Raw genomic sequence first — 18,331 nt, 5'->3', positions numbered from 1 at the left:
GTCAGCCAACAATTGTACAAGTTCTCCCACTTAAAAAGATGAGGCCTGTAATTCTCATCATAGGTACACTTCAACTATGACAGACAAAATGAGAAAAAAAATCCAGAAAATCACATTGTAGGATTTTTTATGAATTTATTTGCAAATTATGGTGGAAAAAAAGTATTTGGTCACCTACAAACAAGCAAGATTTCTGGCTCTCACAGACCTGTAACTTCTTCTTTAAGAGGCTCCTCTGTCCTCCACTCATTACCTGTATTAATGGCACCTGTTTGAACTTGTTATCAGTATAAAAGACACCTGTCCACAACCTCAAACAGTCACACTCCAAACTCCACTATGGCCAAGACCAAAGAGCTGTCAAAGGACACCAGAAACAAAATTGTAGACCTGCACCAGGCTGGGAAGACTGAATCTGCAATAGGTAAGCAGCTTGGTTTGAAGAAATCAACTGTGGGAGCAATTATTAGGAAATGGAAGACATACAAGACCACTGATAATCTCCCTCGGTCTGGGGCTCCACGCAAGATTTCACCCCGTGGGGTCAAAATGATCACAAGAACGGTGAGCAAAAATCCCAGAACCACACGGGGGACCTAGTGAATGACCTGCAGAAAGCTGGGACCAAAGTAACAAAGCCTACCATCAGTAACACACTACGCCGCCAGGGACTCAAATCCTGCAGTGCCAGACGTGTCCCCCTGCTTAAGCCAGTACATGTCCAGGCCAGTCTGAAGTTTGCTAGAGAGCATTTGGATGATCCAGAAGAAGATTGGGAGAATGTCATATGGTCAGATGAAACCAAAATAACTTTTTGGTAAAAACTCAACTCGTCGTGTTTGGAGGACAAAGAATGCTGAGTTGCATCCAAAGAACACCATACCTACTGTGAAGCACGGGGGTGGAAACATCATGCTTTGGGGCTGTTTTTCTACAAAGGGACCAGGACGACTGATCCGTGTAAATGAAAGAATGAATAGGGCCATGTATCGTGAGATTTTGAGTGGAAACCTCCTTCCATCAGCAAGGGCATTGAAGATGAAACGTGGCTGGGTCTTTCAGCATGACAATGATCCCAAACACACCGCCCGGGCAACGAAGGAGTGGCTTCGTAAGAAGCATTTCAAGGTCCTGGAGTGGCCTAGCCAGTCTCCAGATCTCAACCCCATAGAAAATCTGTGGAGGGAGTTGAAAGTCCGTGTTGCCCAGCAACAGCCCCAAAACATCACTGCTCTAGAGGAGATCTGCATGGAGGAATGGGCCAAAATACCAGCAACAGTGTGTGAAAACCTTGTGAAGACTTACAGAAAACGTTTGACCTCTGTCATTGCCAACAAAGGGTATATAACAAAGTATTGAGAAACTTTTGTTATTGACCAAATACTTATTTTCCACCATAATTTGCAAATAAATTCATAAAAAAATACTACAATGTGATTTTCTGGATTTTCCCCCCTCATTTTGTCTGTCATAGTTGAAGTATACCTATGATGAAAATTACAGGCCTCTCATCTTTTTAAGTGGGAGAACTTGCACAATTGGTGGCTGACTAAATACTTTTTTGCCCCACTGTGTGTCTGTGAGTTAATGCTAGTGATTGTAGCCAAATTAAGCTTGCAAGGGTGTGTACACTTTTCTCAGTGTATGTCATACATGTATGGCGTGTGTGTGTTTAAATAAGGTGCAGCAGTGCTAGGCAGTCCAGACTGATGACTCAAACCCTCAGGAATGACAGACCGAGGAACAGGTGACGTCACCACTTGTTTATTTGGTTGCTATGAGACGCCCCAACTGTCAAGAGCGCATAAATTCCGCTCCCGAGCAGTCACCCCTCTCTTCCATCTCTTCTCTCTGCAGCATGCTCTCTGCTCCAACCTACTAATTGGAAGAAGAAAAAAACCCTGCTGTGCCTCATGTTGACAGATTGTAGGTGGTGTAAACCTCCCAAAGGGGCTACATTTAGTACAGTTGGTGGGATTTTGTCTCAGGTTCTTCTAGAACAGGTATTCCCAAACTGGGGTACGTGCAATGCCGTCAGGGGTACTCCAAATAAAAATGTGATTCACTTTTTTTAATGAAAAAAAAAAAGGTAATCACATTTTCAAACAGTACATTTATATTTTTCCAATGGGGCTATACATTTGGGTGAGTTCCCCCCCTCGCCTGAGTAGCATAGTTTCACTGCAAAAATCTAATTAAACCATCTAGTGTTCAGCGAAATAACGAAGTCAAAATACAGGTCAAATAATTAACAAATCAAAGTTTATTTGTCACGTGCGCCGAATACAACAGGTGTAGACCTTAGTGAAATGCTTACTTACAGGCTCTAACCAATAGTGCGAAAAAAAGGAGTGTGTGTGTGTAGGTAAGTAAAGAAATAAAACAGTAAAAATAGATTAGAAAATAAGAGTAGCAAGGCTATATACAGACACCGGTTAGTCATGCTTATTGAGGTAGTATGTACATGTAGGTATGGTTAAAGTGACTATGCATATATGATGAACAGAGAGTAGCAGCAGCGTAAAAGAGGGTTTGGGGGGGGGGGGGGGGGGGGGGGCAAAAACGGTTGAGAAGCCTTTTGTCCTAGACTTGACACTCCGGTACCGCTTGCCATGCGGTAGTAGACAGAACAGTCTATGACTGGGGTCTTTGACCATTTTTAGGGCCTTCCTCTGAAACCGCCTGGTGTAGAGGTCCTGGATGGCAGGCAGCTTTTCCCCAGTGATGTATTGGGCCATACGCACTACCCTCTGTAGTGCCTTGCGGTCAGAGGCCGAGCAATTGCCGTACCAGGCAGTGATGCAACCGGTCAGGATGCTCTCGATGTTGCAGCTGTAGAACCTTTTGAGGATCTCAGGACCCATGCCAAATCTTTTTAGTTTCCTGAGGGGGAATAGGCTTTGTCGTGCCCTCTTCACGACTGTCTTGGTGTGTTTGGACCATTCTAGTTTGTTGTTGATGTGGACACCAAGGAACTTGAAGCTCTCAACCTGCTCCACTACAGCCCCGTCGATGAGAATGGGGGCGTGCTTGGTCCTCCTTTTCCTGTAGTCCACAATCATCTCCTTAGTCTTGGTTACGTTGAGGGAGAGGTTGTTATTCTGGCACCACCCGGCCAGGTCTCTTACCTCCTCCCTATAGGCTGTCTCGCCGTTGTCGGTGATCAGGCCTACCACTGTTTTGTCATCTGCAAACTTGATGGTGTTGGACTCGTGCCTGGCCATGCAGTCGTGGGTGAACAGGGAGTACAGGAGGGGACTGAGTACGCACCCCTGGGGAGCTCCAGTGTTGAGGATCAGTTTGGCAGGTGTGTTGCTACCTACCCTCACCACCTGGGGGCGACCCGTCAGAAAGTCCAGGATCCAGTTGCAGAGGGAGGTGTTTAGTCCCAGGATCCTTAGCTTAGTGATGAGCTTTGAGGGTACTATGGTGTTGAACGCTGAGCTTTAGTCAATGAATAGCATTCTCACATAAGTGTTCCTTTTGTCCAGGTGGGAAAGGGCAGTGTGGAGTGCAATAGAGATTGCATCATGTGTGGATCTGTTTGGGCGGTATGCAAATTGGAGTGGGTCTAGGGTTTCTGGGAAAATGGTGTTGATGTGAGCCATTGCCAGCCTTTCAAAGCACTTCATGGCTACAGACGTGAGTGCTACGGGTCTGTAGTAATTTAGGCAGGTTGTCTTTGTGTTCTTGGGCACAGGCACTATGGTGGTCTGCTTGAAACATGTAGGTATTACAGACACAGCCAGGGACATGTTGAAAATGTCAGTGAAGACACCTGCCAGTTGGTCAGCACATGCCCGGAGCACACGTCCTGGTAATCTGTCTGGCCCCGCAGCCTTGCGTATGTTGACCTGTTTAAACGTCTTACTCACGTCAGCTACGGAAAGCGTGATCACACAGTCGTCCGGAACAGCTGATGCTCTCATGCATGCCTCAGTGTTGCTTGCCTTGAAGCGAGCATAGAAGTGATTTAGCTTGTCTGGTAGGCTCGTGTCACTGGGCAGCTCGCGGCTGTGCTTCCCTTTGTAGTCTGTAATAGTTTGCAAGCCCTGCCACATCCGACGAGCGTCGGAGCCGGTGTAGTATGATTCAATCTTAGCCCTGTATTGACGCTTTGCCTGTTTGATGGTTCGTCGCAGGGCATAGCGGGATTTCTTGTAAGCTTCCGGGTTAGAGTCCCGCACCTTGAAAGCAGCAGCTCTACCCTTTAGCTCAGTACGAATGTTGCCTGTAATCCATGGCTTCTGGTTGGGGTATGTATGTACATAAAGTCACTGTGGGGACGACGTCCTCAATGCACTTATTGATAAAGCCAGTAACTGATGTGGTGTACTCCTCAATGCCATCGGAAGAATCCCGGAACATATTCCAGTCTGTGATAGCAAAAGAGTCCTGTAGTTTAGCATCTGCTTCATCTGACCATTTTTTATAGATCGAGTCACTGGTGCTTCCTGCTTTAATTTTTGCTTGTAAGCAGGAATCAGGAGGATAGAGTTGTGGTCGGATTTACCAAATGGAGGGCGAGGGAGAGCTTAGTACGCGTCTCTGTGTGGAGTACAGGTGATCTATATTTTTTTCCCCTCTGGTTGCACATTTAACATGTTGATAGAGATTTGGTGATTTAAGTTTCCCTGCATTAAAGTCTCCGGCCACTAAGAGCACCACCTCTGGGTGAGTGGTTTCCTGTTTGCTTATTTCCTTATACAGCTGACTGAGTGCTGTCTTAGTGGACGCATCTGATTGCGGTGGTAAATAAACAGCCACAAAAAGTATAGCTGAGAACTCTCAAGGCAAGTAGTGTGGCCTGTAATTTATCACAATATACTCTACTTCAGGCGAGCAAAATCTAGAGACTTCTTTAGATTTCGTGCACCAGCTGTTTACAAATATGCACAGACCGCCCCCCCCTCGTCTTACCGGAGTGTGCTGTTCTATCTTGCCGGTGCAGTGTATATCCCGCTAGTTGAATATCCATGTCGTCATTCAGCCACGATTCCGTTGAAACATAGGATATTCGTGATTGCACGTTGGCGAGTAATATTGATGGTAACAGCAGCTTTTCCTACTCGCCTTCTGCGGATACGGACGAGGCATCCGGCTCCACTTCCTCTGCGTCGCTTCCTTATGCGAATAATTGGGATGTCTGCCCTGCGGGGTGTTTGGAGAATATCGTGTGAGTCCTGCTTGTTGTTGTTGCTGTTGAAAAAATCATTGTCTAATCCGAGGTGAGTGATCGCTGTCTTGATATCCAGAAGCTCTTTTCTGCCGTAAGATATGGTTGCAGAAACATTATGTACAAAATAATTTACAAATTTTGCCAAAAAACCCCACATAATAGCACAATTGGTTAGGAGACCGTAAAACGGCGGCCATCTCCTTCGGCGCCATCCAATCATATTAACCGGTACCCTCTCGTGGGAAATCTTCACTCCGGCGCAGATATTTAGAAACAAAACAATTTGAAAAATAAGCCACATTTTTAAACAAGAATTAACCCTTTCATGCGTGAGTTCCAAATATCTGTAACGGTCGCCCCAGCGTGAGTTGTTTTATGCACGTGATGTTAGAACGTTCTCTCCAATTCCAGAATGTGATTGTTATGTAACAGTACATTTAATCTGCGCTGCCCTCAAACCAAAGCACGCCGCCTGTTTTATTTGTCAATTTTAAATTATTTTCTAAACAGTTTTTTATTTTATAATAACAGTTTGAAATGAGGTGTGTTCCGCCTCATTCATTCACATAAAAGTAGTCATTTTTACTTTTGCGGACCAATTAATTTTTTTTACATTTCTGACCCGGACAAAATTCCCCAAACACTTCTCAATTGTTTGTGCAATTCAAGTCTGCAGACATTTACTCATCTGCCGTCCTGCATACACGTGTTCATATTTTCCACCTGTCGCCTGCATCGCAATCAAAGTTGTTTTCGTTACCAATAATAACTTTGGAAATGTGTGCGTTTCTATCAAAGTGCCTTATTACGTTATAATAGTTTCTGCATGTCGTGTTATGTCGTTTCTACTGTAGCATCATGTTTTTGTGTATATTCATTATAACCGCGGACACGCGATGTAACGTTACTCATTTCATAACATGTATGGTGATATACCCAATGCTTAGGTATCTAGCTACAGTCTTATTAGCTCTGGAAAACAATGCTAATTGCGTCACGGATGTATTAGCATGTGTTGTATGTTGAAGCTACCCTGGCCTTTTGACTCCCAAGTGGCACAGCGTCTCAGTGCTAGAGGCGTCACTACAGACACCCATCTTCAAATCCAGACTGCGTTTCTATCAAAGTAAGTGCCTAATTACGTTATAATAGTTTCTGTGTCGTGTTATACCGTTTCTACTGTAGCTCACTGTGTGTATGGAGCATAATATATTTGTGTATATTCCTTATAACCGCGGACACGCTAGGTAACGTTACTCATGTTACTCACCTTTTATGGTGTTATATTCAATCGTGCTTATGTAGCTAGTTACATTATTCTATTAGCTCTGTAAAACAATGCTAAATGCGTCAGAAGTATTGGCATGTTGTATTTTGACGCTACCCTGGAAAAATATCTTATACCACTTGGTCGTTTTCTGAGTTCATTCCACAAAGCTGTTTATCATGTCGGCCTTATCCACTGCCCCCATTTTGAGGTAATAGTCAAGCACGCAGTCTGGTTTGATGTTTCTCTGTCTGGTTTGTTTCTCTCTCCCGTCAGGTGGTTCACCTTCCCTGTGGCCGACATGGTTGCTGTATGGACAGTGGAGAGGACATGGACGTCTCGTTTGTCATGGCACTTTACTGCCAGCTGTTGACATCTCTTGTTTTGTATAACGGGTCATTTAGGATGGCAGTAGCGTTGATGATGAAATGCAGTCATAGCAGCAGAACTAGAAAGCAGTCTTGGGAAAAGAGGGTGGCAAAGAAGGGAGTTGCAAACATAGCATCTCTGCTCCAGTATTCTCTTAGGGAGTTCTTCTTTACTGTCACCAGGAATGTATACATTTCACTAATTGTGGTTGTCCCCCCACTCCTGGTGTAACAGTATAACTTTACGTCCGTCCCCTCGCCCATACCCGGGCGCGAACCAGGGACCCTCTGCACACATCAACACCACGAAGCATCGTTACCCATCGCTCCACAAAAGCCGCGGCCCTTGCTGTGCAAGGGGAACCACTACTTCAAGGTTTCAGAGCAAGTGACGTAACTGATTGAAACGCTATTAGCGCGTACCCGCTAACTAGCTAGCCATTTCACATCCGTTACACTGGCTCTCTCTTATCCTGTAGCTCCAAGGCATAGCGATTGGTCTCTACTATGTCTCCCACTAGCTCCTCTGTCAGAAACAACTTGAAGCACTCTGCCTCAGATGGAAATGGCAAGGGGCGTTGCACTCCAGACTGGGACTCAACACAATCAGCAGGGCCAGGAGGGGTGAAATGGCTGGCAGCCTTCCAGCTACCACAGAACTCCTGTACTTCATCCACTGTCAGTCTGCCACCATCACCACCAGCATCTTCTAATGGAACTGGGACTTTGTCAGTGGACAAGGGGTCCTCAGATTCAGGGTTCTCAATGGCTACAAGGTTGGGGGGCAGCTCCTCACTGTCAGAATCTGATTCCTGACTTTCAGACTCAAAATCTCCAGAATTTCCACATTTGTGAGTTGTCTCCTTTTGAAAGTTATTGCTAATGCTACAGCTTAGCTCACTATCTACATACATAAACAACAACACTGAATGGTTTAGAGTGAGAGGGTACGTGGTTGACTGCCGGCACGCGCCACTTGTCTCAATAAATCACTATCAGAAAATGTTTTGTGGCAATTATTTGTGTATTTACTGATTTATTCACATGTTTTCAATTCTATGTGACAAATCATGCATTCCGATTCTTGCACAGATTGTAATGGGCACATATTATGTGTGTAAAATACTTTTTTGAAGGTTGTACTGATTATGATGAGCTAAGCTAATTCCAGCTGTGTAGCCATGTTTGTTGACATACAATGCATTCTGGGTTTCACGTAATCGTCTGTTTGACCAAAGATGTTATAACAAAATGAGGTGAGTAAGAGTTCACTCATTTTTTGAGGACTTCCGGAAATGAAGGGTGGGATGTGAACGACAGTGATTGACACACCCCTTCAACATGCATACTATAAACAGACCAAACTCATCTTGTCTTCTCTTATTATCTTCGGTTTCTGTGAGGAACAAATGCATGGCTGCGCGCTGAAACTAATCGTCGGATTACTTTCGATTTCTATAAAGTGTTTTACCTAATTATTTCGATCAATGGTGAGCTCACCCGTGATGTGATTAATTATACATAATAATTGCTATTAGCTAATTCATATTGTAGTTTATGTCAGCCGAGAGTTAGAAAATATTACTGCTTGTGTTGGGTCAATCTTTCCTCAGTTAGCGCTTGGACAAATGTAGCCTACATTTTTCCGGTTAGGATGATTGTGTTATGCTATATATACTTCTGTGAATATCTGAACATTGCATTCCAAAATAAACTGCTCACATTCTGGACAACTTTGTAAGGACTGTGTTTGTGTAAATAGTTTCTGAAAAAAGTGTGGCCAGCTCAAATGCTGATTGTTGCGTCATTCGAAACTGGCCGTTCTAAACGAGCGTTCTAAATGAGTGTTCTAATCACACGGGTGTGATCGTACGCTTCAGGGACCACTGTAGAACGATCACACCCGTGTGATGGTACGTGTGAAAGGGTTAAGATTACTTTTGAGTAGTAAGACATGTATAAAAGCAACAGATACCATTAATAAGAAAGGGCTAGAAGAGTTTTATATATATGGTGAGCTACCGAGTGGCTAGGACATGAAAGTCCCATACTATTGTGGGGGACTTAATTATTCCTGCTGCCGCAGATATGGCTGGGACAATGCTGGGGGAAAAGGCCAAAATAACTATACAAACAATGCCTTCATCAAACAACACTGTTTCACGACGCATCAGTGACATGGCAGGAGATGTTTTGAAACAATTACTGCTTCACATACAAGCCAGTGAATTCTATGCGTTACAGCTGGATGAGTCAGACTTGGAGGGCCTGGCACAGCTCCTGGTATATGTCCGTTACGTTTATGGGGGGCTCAATTAAGGAAGACATCCTCTTCTGCAAACCACTGGAAACCAGGACAACATGAGAGGATATTTTTAAAGTACTGGACAGTTTGTGACATAAAATGGACTTTGGTGGTCAAGATGTGTTGGTATCTGTACTGTTCTGTGCATGAAAATGTTTAAAATGTGTATTTTGACACGTTTGCCTAATCACTTATACTAGTCTTGATATGAATTATGGATAGTTTTAATGATCTAAAGAAAATAATTGTATTGAACATTGTCAATTGCGCGCAACACTGGTAGCTAGACATTTTCTTTCTCTCTAGTATTGAATAGTTTACAGTCCGGATTAAATATGATCGATTATTTATGTTAAAAACAACCTGAGGATTGATTATTAAAAACGTATGACGTGTTTCTACGAACTTTACGGATACTATTGGAATTTGTGTCAAGCCTTGATGACATGCCTAAGGCTGTGGAATACTGAACATAACGCGCCAAACAAATGGAGGTTTTTTGATATAAAAATTATCTTTATCAAACAAAAGGAACATTTGTGTAACTAGGAGTCTCGTAAGTGCAAACATCCGAAGATCAAAGGTAAGCGATAAATTTGATTGCTTTTCTGACTTCGTGACCAATCTACATTGCTGCTAGGTGTTCTTAATGTTTTGTCTAGTGATCGATAACCTCACAAAAGCTTGGATTGCTTTCGCTGTAAAGCATATTTTCAAAATCTGACACAACAGGTGGATTAACAACAAGCTACGCTGTGTTTTGCTATATTGCCCTTGTGATTTCATGAATATAAATATTCTTAGCATTTTTTTTTTGAATTTGGCGCTCTGCAAATCAGCAATTGTTGATGAAAATGATCCCGCTCAAGGGATCCGTGCGTCAAGAAGTTAAGAACCATCAGCGTAGAGGCCTGGTTTACAGACTATATCATACGTTCCTTCTCTCTTTGCACAGGAAAAATACATTTCATGCAATTCTATTCTACTACACTTTATGGCTGAGACATTAACTTCTTTGGGGTAGGGGGCAGTATTTTCACGTCCGGATGAAAAGCATGCCCAGAGTAAACGGCCTGCTACAAAGCCATAAAAGCTAGAATATGCATATTATTAGTAGATTTGGATAGAAAACACTGAAGTTTCTAAAACTGTTTGAATGATGTCTGCGAGTATAACAGAACTCATATGGCAGGCAAAAACCTGAGAAAAAATCCAACCAGGAAGTGGGAAATCTGAGGTTGGTCGATTTTCAACTCAGCTATTGAAGATAGTGGGGTATTGGTAACATTGCACTTCCTAAAGCTTCCACTAGATGTCAACAGTCTTTAGAACCTTGTCTGATGCTTATACTGTGAAGTAAGATCTATCATGACCTGAACATGCGCTGACCATGCGCGTTCACGTGAGCTCTGTTCCATCGCACTTCTGAAGACAAAAGGAATTCTCCGGTTGGAATATTATTTTAGAATTATGTTAAAACCATCCTAAAGATTGATTCAATATTTAGTTTGTCATGTTTTTACGGACTGTAATATAACTAACTTTTCGTCCGTACTTTCCGCTGGACTTGCCCGCGCGTCGTGAGTTTGGAAAGTGTACTGAACGCTGGAACAACGAGGAATTTGGACATAAATGGACATTATCGAACAAAATAAACATTTATTGTGGAACTGTGATTCCTGGGAGTTCATTCTGATGAAGATCAAAGGTTAGTGATTAATTTTATCTATATTTCTGCTTTTTGTGAATCCTCTCTTTGGCTGGATAAATGGCTGTGTTATTCTGTGAATAGGCACTCACCTAACACAATCGTTTGGTTTGCTTTCGTCGTAAAGCCTTTTTGAAATCGGACACTGTGGCTGGATTTACAACAAGTGTATCTTTAAAATGGTGTAAAATACATGTATGTTTGAGGAATTTTAATTATGGGATTTCTGTTGTTTTGAATTTGGCGCCCTGCAGTTTCACTGGCTGTTGATGAGGTGGGACGCTACCGTCTCACATACCCTAGAGAGGTTAAACAGAATATTGTTTAAATACGACAAATTACAGGTTAGCCTACTCTGCCGACACTGACAAACAGATCAATAAAAATGATGTTGTCCATATAAAGTGGCAGAGAAGGGGAGACAAATACAATATGATGTTCATCTAAACTGGAGGAGGAAATTGTCTAAAAACAAACTTATTAGCACTGACCGGTGACATAGCTGATGCTCTCCACTGGTGCCAGTAAGATACTGTAGGCTATAGGCCTAGTTTACTTTACAAACTATGTTTTCCCATGATTGAATTTTTAAATATTGTGATATGCCTGGCTAGGCCTCTACTTTTCAGACAGTCACAACCCAACAAGCATCTATTTGGTGCGCACGCTGCCTTTCCTTTCCGACTGTAGGCAATGCAACAAAAAAAATGCTTGAAGCATTGCATAGAGCTGCTGGCAAAGGTAGGAAAGTGCTGTTTGAATGAATGCTTACGAGCCTGCTGCTGCCTACCACCGCTCAGTCAGACTGCTCCACCAAATCATAGACTTAATTATAATAACACAGAAATACGAGCGAGCCTTAGGTCATTAATATGGTCGAATCCGGAACCTATCATTTCGAAAACAAAACGTTTATTCTTTCAGTGAAATACGGAACCCTTCCGTATTTTCTATCGGGTGGCATCCATAAGTCTAAATATTGCTGTTACATTGCACAACCTTCAATGCTATGTCATAATTACGTAAAATTCTGGCAAATTAGTTCGCAACGAGCCAGGCGGCCCAAACTGTTGCATATACCCTGACTCTGCTTGCACTGAACTCAAGAGAAGTGACACTATTCACCTGGTTAATATTGCCTGGTAACATGCATTTATTTTAACTAAATATGCAGGTTTAAAAAAAATATACTTCCGTGTATTGATTTTAAGAAAGGCATTGATGTTTATGATAAGGAACATTGGTGCAACGATTGTGCTTTTTTCGCAAATGAGCTTTTATTAAATCATCCCCCGTTTGGCGAAGTTGGCTGTCTTTGTTTGGAAGAAATGGTCTGACTGTTGCACAGAACGCAAGAGAAGAGACAATTTCCCTAGTTAAAAGAAATTCATGTAACAGATCAGAACGTTTAGCTTAAAATGTTGAACGATTATTTCTCAACGTCATTAGCGCAGCAATGCGCACAACGAGGCAGTAAGCTACACACAAATATACATTTGGCTACCGGACAGTAAAAGAAAGTTGAAAACCAATAGAACATGAGATAAATAGCCTACTGGTTTCAATGGCAAATGGACGTCTTTATAAAATTGCCTCCACGGAGATTCTCGGATTTTGCATAGGTTACTGTAAAACATGCCCCATAATATGCAGTAAAACGTTTAAAACAATTAAGAAGCTATATGTTTTCAAAATGCATACTGCCTAAAGCTCATTGCAAAGTGGTGTGACACGCCTATGAAGCCTGCCTTCCATTGCATTTGAATGGCGAATGTGAAGCACGCTTCAATTACCAGTTCAGAAATAAAAAAAGCTATTTTTAACACAGGTTTAGAATTGTTGCGCAATGAGTGGGCTTATAAAAGCAATGTCTGACAGATTTTCCCCCCAAAAGGCTCTATATCTGTATGCTGTGCAAGTGTGATAATAAAATACATACACACATGACAACTTAATTACACAAAATTATGCAAATTAACCCATTGACCGATAAGCATGACCTGTCAAATGTATTTACATCAACTGGTATTTCCATCAATGTATAGGCTAAAAAGCATTATTTCGAAATGAGAATTCTTTATTATTAATTGTGGGGGTGACTTTAGTGACTTTTGACCCCCCATAGCACCAGGATAGGTGCTATAGGGTACCATTTGAGAAGCAGACTTGCTCACAATGCCTATAGCCCCACCATCTGAATGGGATCAAATGATTGTTAAGTCAAGAGAGGGGGGAGAGGTATTGGCCAGACTTTTTTTTTTTTTTTTTTGCAGGAGCAACAAGCTTCTGGAGGAGGAGGACCTTTTTTTAGGGGGGAGCATTTCTGGGTCACTTTTACATGAAAACATGTGCCTGTTGACCACTAAGCTGTTAAAGCAATGATGACGTGAAAGCTTCATCCGTTACAGCAGTTCACTGTGGTTCACACAACCACATGTGAAAGTGATGAGGCCACTCTGGAAAGATAGGTCACTAAAATGTTACTCTTTAACTGCGTGATTTCAGATAAGATCCATTACTATGCCAGAGCATAGCCTACATCTTTTTAAAGACTGAAGGGTGCAATTGAGCTTCTTTTTTCCCCTATGCAAGTTATCTATGCAATTACTATTCCTGTGTTACATGCATCTGTAGCTCCTCAACATCCTTCTCTCTAAGACCAGCAGAATGATAGCAGAATCTGAACCTAATGGAAAATACAACAAATAGAAAACAGAAGAAACATGACCCCACCCTGCTCAGGAAACAGTGCGAATATGTGACTGACGCCACCCGGACAGACACATTGGACCCCACACACACAGTGCACACTTAGCATGCATGCAGTGCACACACACACACACACACACACACACACACACACACACACACACACACACACACACACACACACACACACACACACACACACACACACACACACACACACACACACACACACACCCACACACCCACACACCCACACACCCACACACCCACACACCCACACACACCACAGCATGTTTAGATAACATGAAGAATGAGCTTGAACCCTGGGCAAAATCATTTTGCAAAAAGGAACAGTCATCATTTGTGTGCTACTTGCTGCGCAATACTTATGACAACACTGAAACAGAACCCTGCAACCCCTGAGAGACCAGCTGTTAATCTAGAACAGCACAGCCTGGATTGGAATGCTCTGCCACTGCTTTAGATCCATGGGAGAACAGAGGGTCTAAACTGTGCATCCTCTGGACTCGCATAACACAAAAACGTCAGTACACTTACAACCCAAGTCCATACAGAGCTAGGCCTACTCAACATCCTGCAACCACAGCCTTGGCAGACAATACGATAATTAAAGTAAAACTATGAAAAGCTTGCCCTGCCCGCTAACACCAACCTGTGCTAGCCAGGGCACAATGTAAACAGACAATCATGTAATGATGATGGCCTGAATAACCTTCCGTCCTGAATCACATGGTGGCATGACACGCAACCAGTCTTTTTCACACATGCACAAATAGGTGCTGCAGCTGTTTATATGAGAGAGACAGATAGGGGTAAGGAGAGAGAGAGAGAGACAAGAAAGAAATAGCGAGAGCGAGATGGTTAGAGAAAATAAGAAAAAATACCAAGTGTCAGCCAAAGTTTAGGAGTGCTAGCCTGGGGGGTTCCAGAGTGTTCAAGTGTGTTGCATTAATGAGTTCTAGCCACAGGTTCCTCATGCTTCGGGCCATGAGGCGACTATCCTCTCCTCTATGCAGTACTACACCACATCCTGAAATCCCTGGAATGCATGCGAGAGTGCCTGAATGTTAGCAAGAAAGCACTGACAAAAGATCTGTCCTGTTCCTCCTTGCAATGGTTGGCATGAGAAATTAATAGTGAGTGCTGTGCATGCATTTTTAAACATGTTTGCAAATGATCTTGTCTTACACAGTCAGGGACAGGGGTGACCTTAACTCGAACAGGCAGACAGTGTTGCACAATCATGTTCCTTGTTGTTTGTTGGTCTCTCTCCCTCTATGTTCTGCACATGCCGGACAGAGAGGGGCTGTGTCCCAAATGGCACCCTACTCCCTACATAGTGCACTACTTTTGAACAGGACCTAAAGGGAATAGGGTGACATTTCCCCATTTGGGATGCAGGCAGGGACTCTAGAGGTGGGAGGAGAGGGCAGCTGTGTTGGAACTTGGAACTCTACTATTGACAATATGACATCATTGCTATAAAATTCAAGCCCAAAGCAATCCCAGTTCCAGCCTTTGAGGTTTTCCCCGCTTTTCCGGAAAAACATTGGTCAAAACCAGAGGGCCCTCCAGTAAGTGCCTTGCCTGCAGGGCATGTTTATGTCTTAGTCCCAAATGCCACCCAATATAGTGCACTGCTTTTGACCAGAGTAGTGCACTATAAGGGTAATAGGGAGCTATGTGGGATGCAGCCTATGAGTTAGGACAAAAATACAATGAGCCTGCAGTGCACAAACTGATTCCTGGAAGAGAGGAAATTCAAGTTCCCCAGTCCCCACCCATACGCTGCAGCTGCATAACCATGAGCAGGGTAGGTATACCTATTAAGCCCACCAAAATCAGAGTTGACATTTCTTACAAAAATGAGAGCAGTATATGTTAGAAAAGTGGATATAAAAAATGAAAGATTAATTTCATGTTTTAATGAGACAAATATTTAAAATCTCTTGTGAAGTTATGACTTTACTTAGGTGTTTTAATAAGACAAATATGTGAAAAGTCCGGAATGGGCTTAATGGGTACCGACTGTACGCTTTAAGCCAATGGGTGTTCCAAATACGTCCACCTCTTAAACAATCAATGTTCAAAACTTACAAACAAGAGGTCGACCGATTAAATCGGAATGGCCGATTAATTAGGGCCGATTTCAAGTTTTCATAACAATCGGAAATCGGTATTTTTGGACGCCGATTTTGCAAATATTTTTTTATATATATTTTTTTACACCTTTATTTAACTAGGCAAGTCAGTTAAGAACAAGTTCTTATTTTCAATGACGTCCTAGGAACGGTGGGTTAACTGCCTTGTTCAGGGGCAGAACGGCAGATTTTTACCTTGTCAGCTCGGGGATTCAATCTTGCAACCTTACGGTTAACTAGTCCAACGCTCTAACCACCTGCCTCACGAGGAGCCTGCCTGTTAAGCGAATGCAGTAAGAAGCCAAAGTAAGTTGCTAGCTAGCATTAAACTTATCTTATAAAAAACAATCAATCATAATCACTAGTTAACTCCACATGGTTGATGATATTACTAGTTTATCTAGCGTGTCCTGTGTTGCATATAATCGATGCGGTGCGCATTCGCGAAAAAGGACCGTCTTTGCTCCAACGTGTACCTAACCATAAACATCAATGCCTTTCTTAAAATCAATACACAGAAGTATATATTTTTAAACCTGCATATTTAGCTAAAAGAAATCCAGGTTAGTAGGCAATATTAACCAGGTGAAATTGTGTCACTTCTCTTGCGTTCATTGCACGTAGAGTCAGGGTATATGCAACAGTTTGGGCCGCCTGGCTCATTGCGAATTAATTTGCCAGAATTCTACGTAATTTTGACATAACATTGAAGGTTGTGCAATGTAACAGGAATATTTAGACTGATGGATGCCACCCGATAGAAAATACGGAACGGTTCCGTATTTCACTGAAAGAATAAACGTTTTGTTTTCGAAATGATAGTTTCCGGATTCGACCATATTAATGACCTAAGGCTCGTATTTCTGTGTGGTATGTTATAATTAAGTCTATGATTTGACAGAGCAGTCTGACTGAGCGATGGTAGGCACCAGCAGGCTCGTAAGCATTCATTCAAACAGCACTATCATGTGTTATGCCAGCAGCTCTTCGCAATGCTTCAAGCATTGCGCTGTTTATGACTTCAAGCCTATCAACTCCCGAGATTAGGCTTGTGTAACCGATGTGAAATAGCTAGCTAGTAAGCGGGGTGCGCGCTAATAGCTTTTCAAACGTCACTCGCTCTGAGACTTGTAGTTGTTCCCCTTGCTCTGCATGGGTAACGCTGCTTCGAGGGTGGCTGTTGTCGATGTGTTCCTGGTTCGAGCCCAGGTAGGAGCGAGGAGAGGGACGGAAGCTTTACTGTTACATTGGCAATACTAAAGTGCCTATAAGAGCATCCAATAGTCAAATGTATATGAAATACAAATCGTAGAGAGAGAAATAGTCCTATAATTCCTATAATAACTACAACCTAAAACTTCTTACCTGGGAATATTGAAGACTCATGTTAAAAAGGAACCACCAGCTTTCATATGTTCTCATGTTCTGCGCAAGGAACTTAAAACGTTAACTTTTTTTACATGGCACATATTGCACTTTTACTTTCTTCTCCAACACTTTCTTTTTGCATTATTTTAACCAAATTGAACACTTTTCATTATTTATTTGAGGCTAAATTGATTTTATTTATGTATTATATTAAGTTAAAATAAGTGTTCATTCAGTATTGTTGTAACTGTCATTATTACAAATTTAAAAAATAAAATAAGATTTTTTTTATTTATTTTTTACCTGCCGATTAAATTGGTATCAGCTTTTTTGGTCCTCCAATAACCGGTATTGGTATTGAAAAATCATAATCGGTCGACCTCTATTACAAACTGACACTTGTCATATAAAATTACATTATATTAATCACCCCTAAAGGTAAAATAAAATGATCATTGCTATTCATCATGAAAGTAGCACTTAAAACAGGGGGTGTCCAATTGTATCCACAGAGAACAATGTGGTCTTGGGCTTTTGTTCTTGCTGACCAGTACACGCCTGATTCAACTAATCAGACTTCAATCAAGACATTAGTCGAATCAGGTGTGTTATTGCTTAGAACACAAACCTGCACCCACACTGGCCCTCTGTGGATAAGACGCCATGCAACAAAGACCAGAACACTTTTTAGGAATTATCTGAAAGCTAATTCACATTTGCAGTACTGCTATTCTTGTTAATTAGTTCAACTCATCTTCCTAAAGTATATCTGAAGACCGTTTCAAATCTAAATAAAGTACAGGTGGACCAAACAGAATCACCTAGATGAATTAAAGACAAAGACACGAGTAGTCTCCCAATAGTCGTCATCTTCTTTATCATTTGTTTGCATTTTTATCCACCACCTGTAGATTTTTGTATCTCTGATATCCCTCAACCCTAACATTCTGAGCACAATGATTACTAATTGTTTCGGGGTAGATGCACGATATGCATAACTGTAGTTTGTGTGTTTTAAATCAACTTAATCTGAACAAAAATAATTTATGCTCATGTTCATTGAATATTAGGGATAAACAAACTATCCATGTGTTTCAATGCACACTGGCCTTAATTGGAGCATACTGGCCTTAATTGGCGCAACAGCGAATTATGTTGAATTAGAGAATAGCAAAGTCTACTCATGAAATATTTGAAACCAATGGTTTGGGGTATAAAGATACACTAGACTACAATATTATGCAAAGTTAGCAATTTCATTAAAT

At 42.0% G+C, this 18,331-nt stretch overlaps 1 protein-coding gene and 1 long non-coding RNA gene across 4 annotated transcripts in view; one reads left to right on the top strand and one right to left on the bottom strand.

Annotated features, from left to right (window-relative positions):
- Positions 1-18,331, bottom strand: part of map3k4 (mitogen-activated protein kinase kinase kinase 4) — a 107,743-nt gene that overhangs the window by 80,805 nt on the left and 8,607 nt on the right. The window lies entirely within an intron of this gene.
- LOC139580527 (uncharacterized) lies at positions 5,822-7,817 on the top strand. The gene is made up of 2 exons (XR_011676058.1): positions 5,822-6,305; positions 6,723-7,817. It is a non-coding gene; the product is annotated as an uncharacterized lncRNA (long non-coding RNA).

Source organism: Salvelinus alpinus, chromosome 7, assembly GCF_045679555.1.
Source record: "Salvelinus alpinus chromosome 7, SLU_Salpinus.1, whole genome shotgun sequence".
Lineage (NCBI taxonomy): Eukaryota > Metazoa > Chordata > Actinopteri > Salmoniformes > Salmonidae > Salvelinus > Salvelinus alpinus.
The sequence above is the reverse complement of the archived record's forward strand: the minus strand, read 5'-3'. Positions and strand labels throughout refer to the sequence as shown.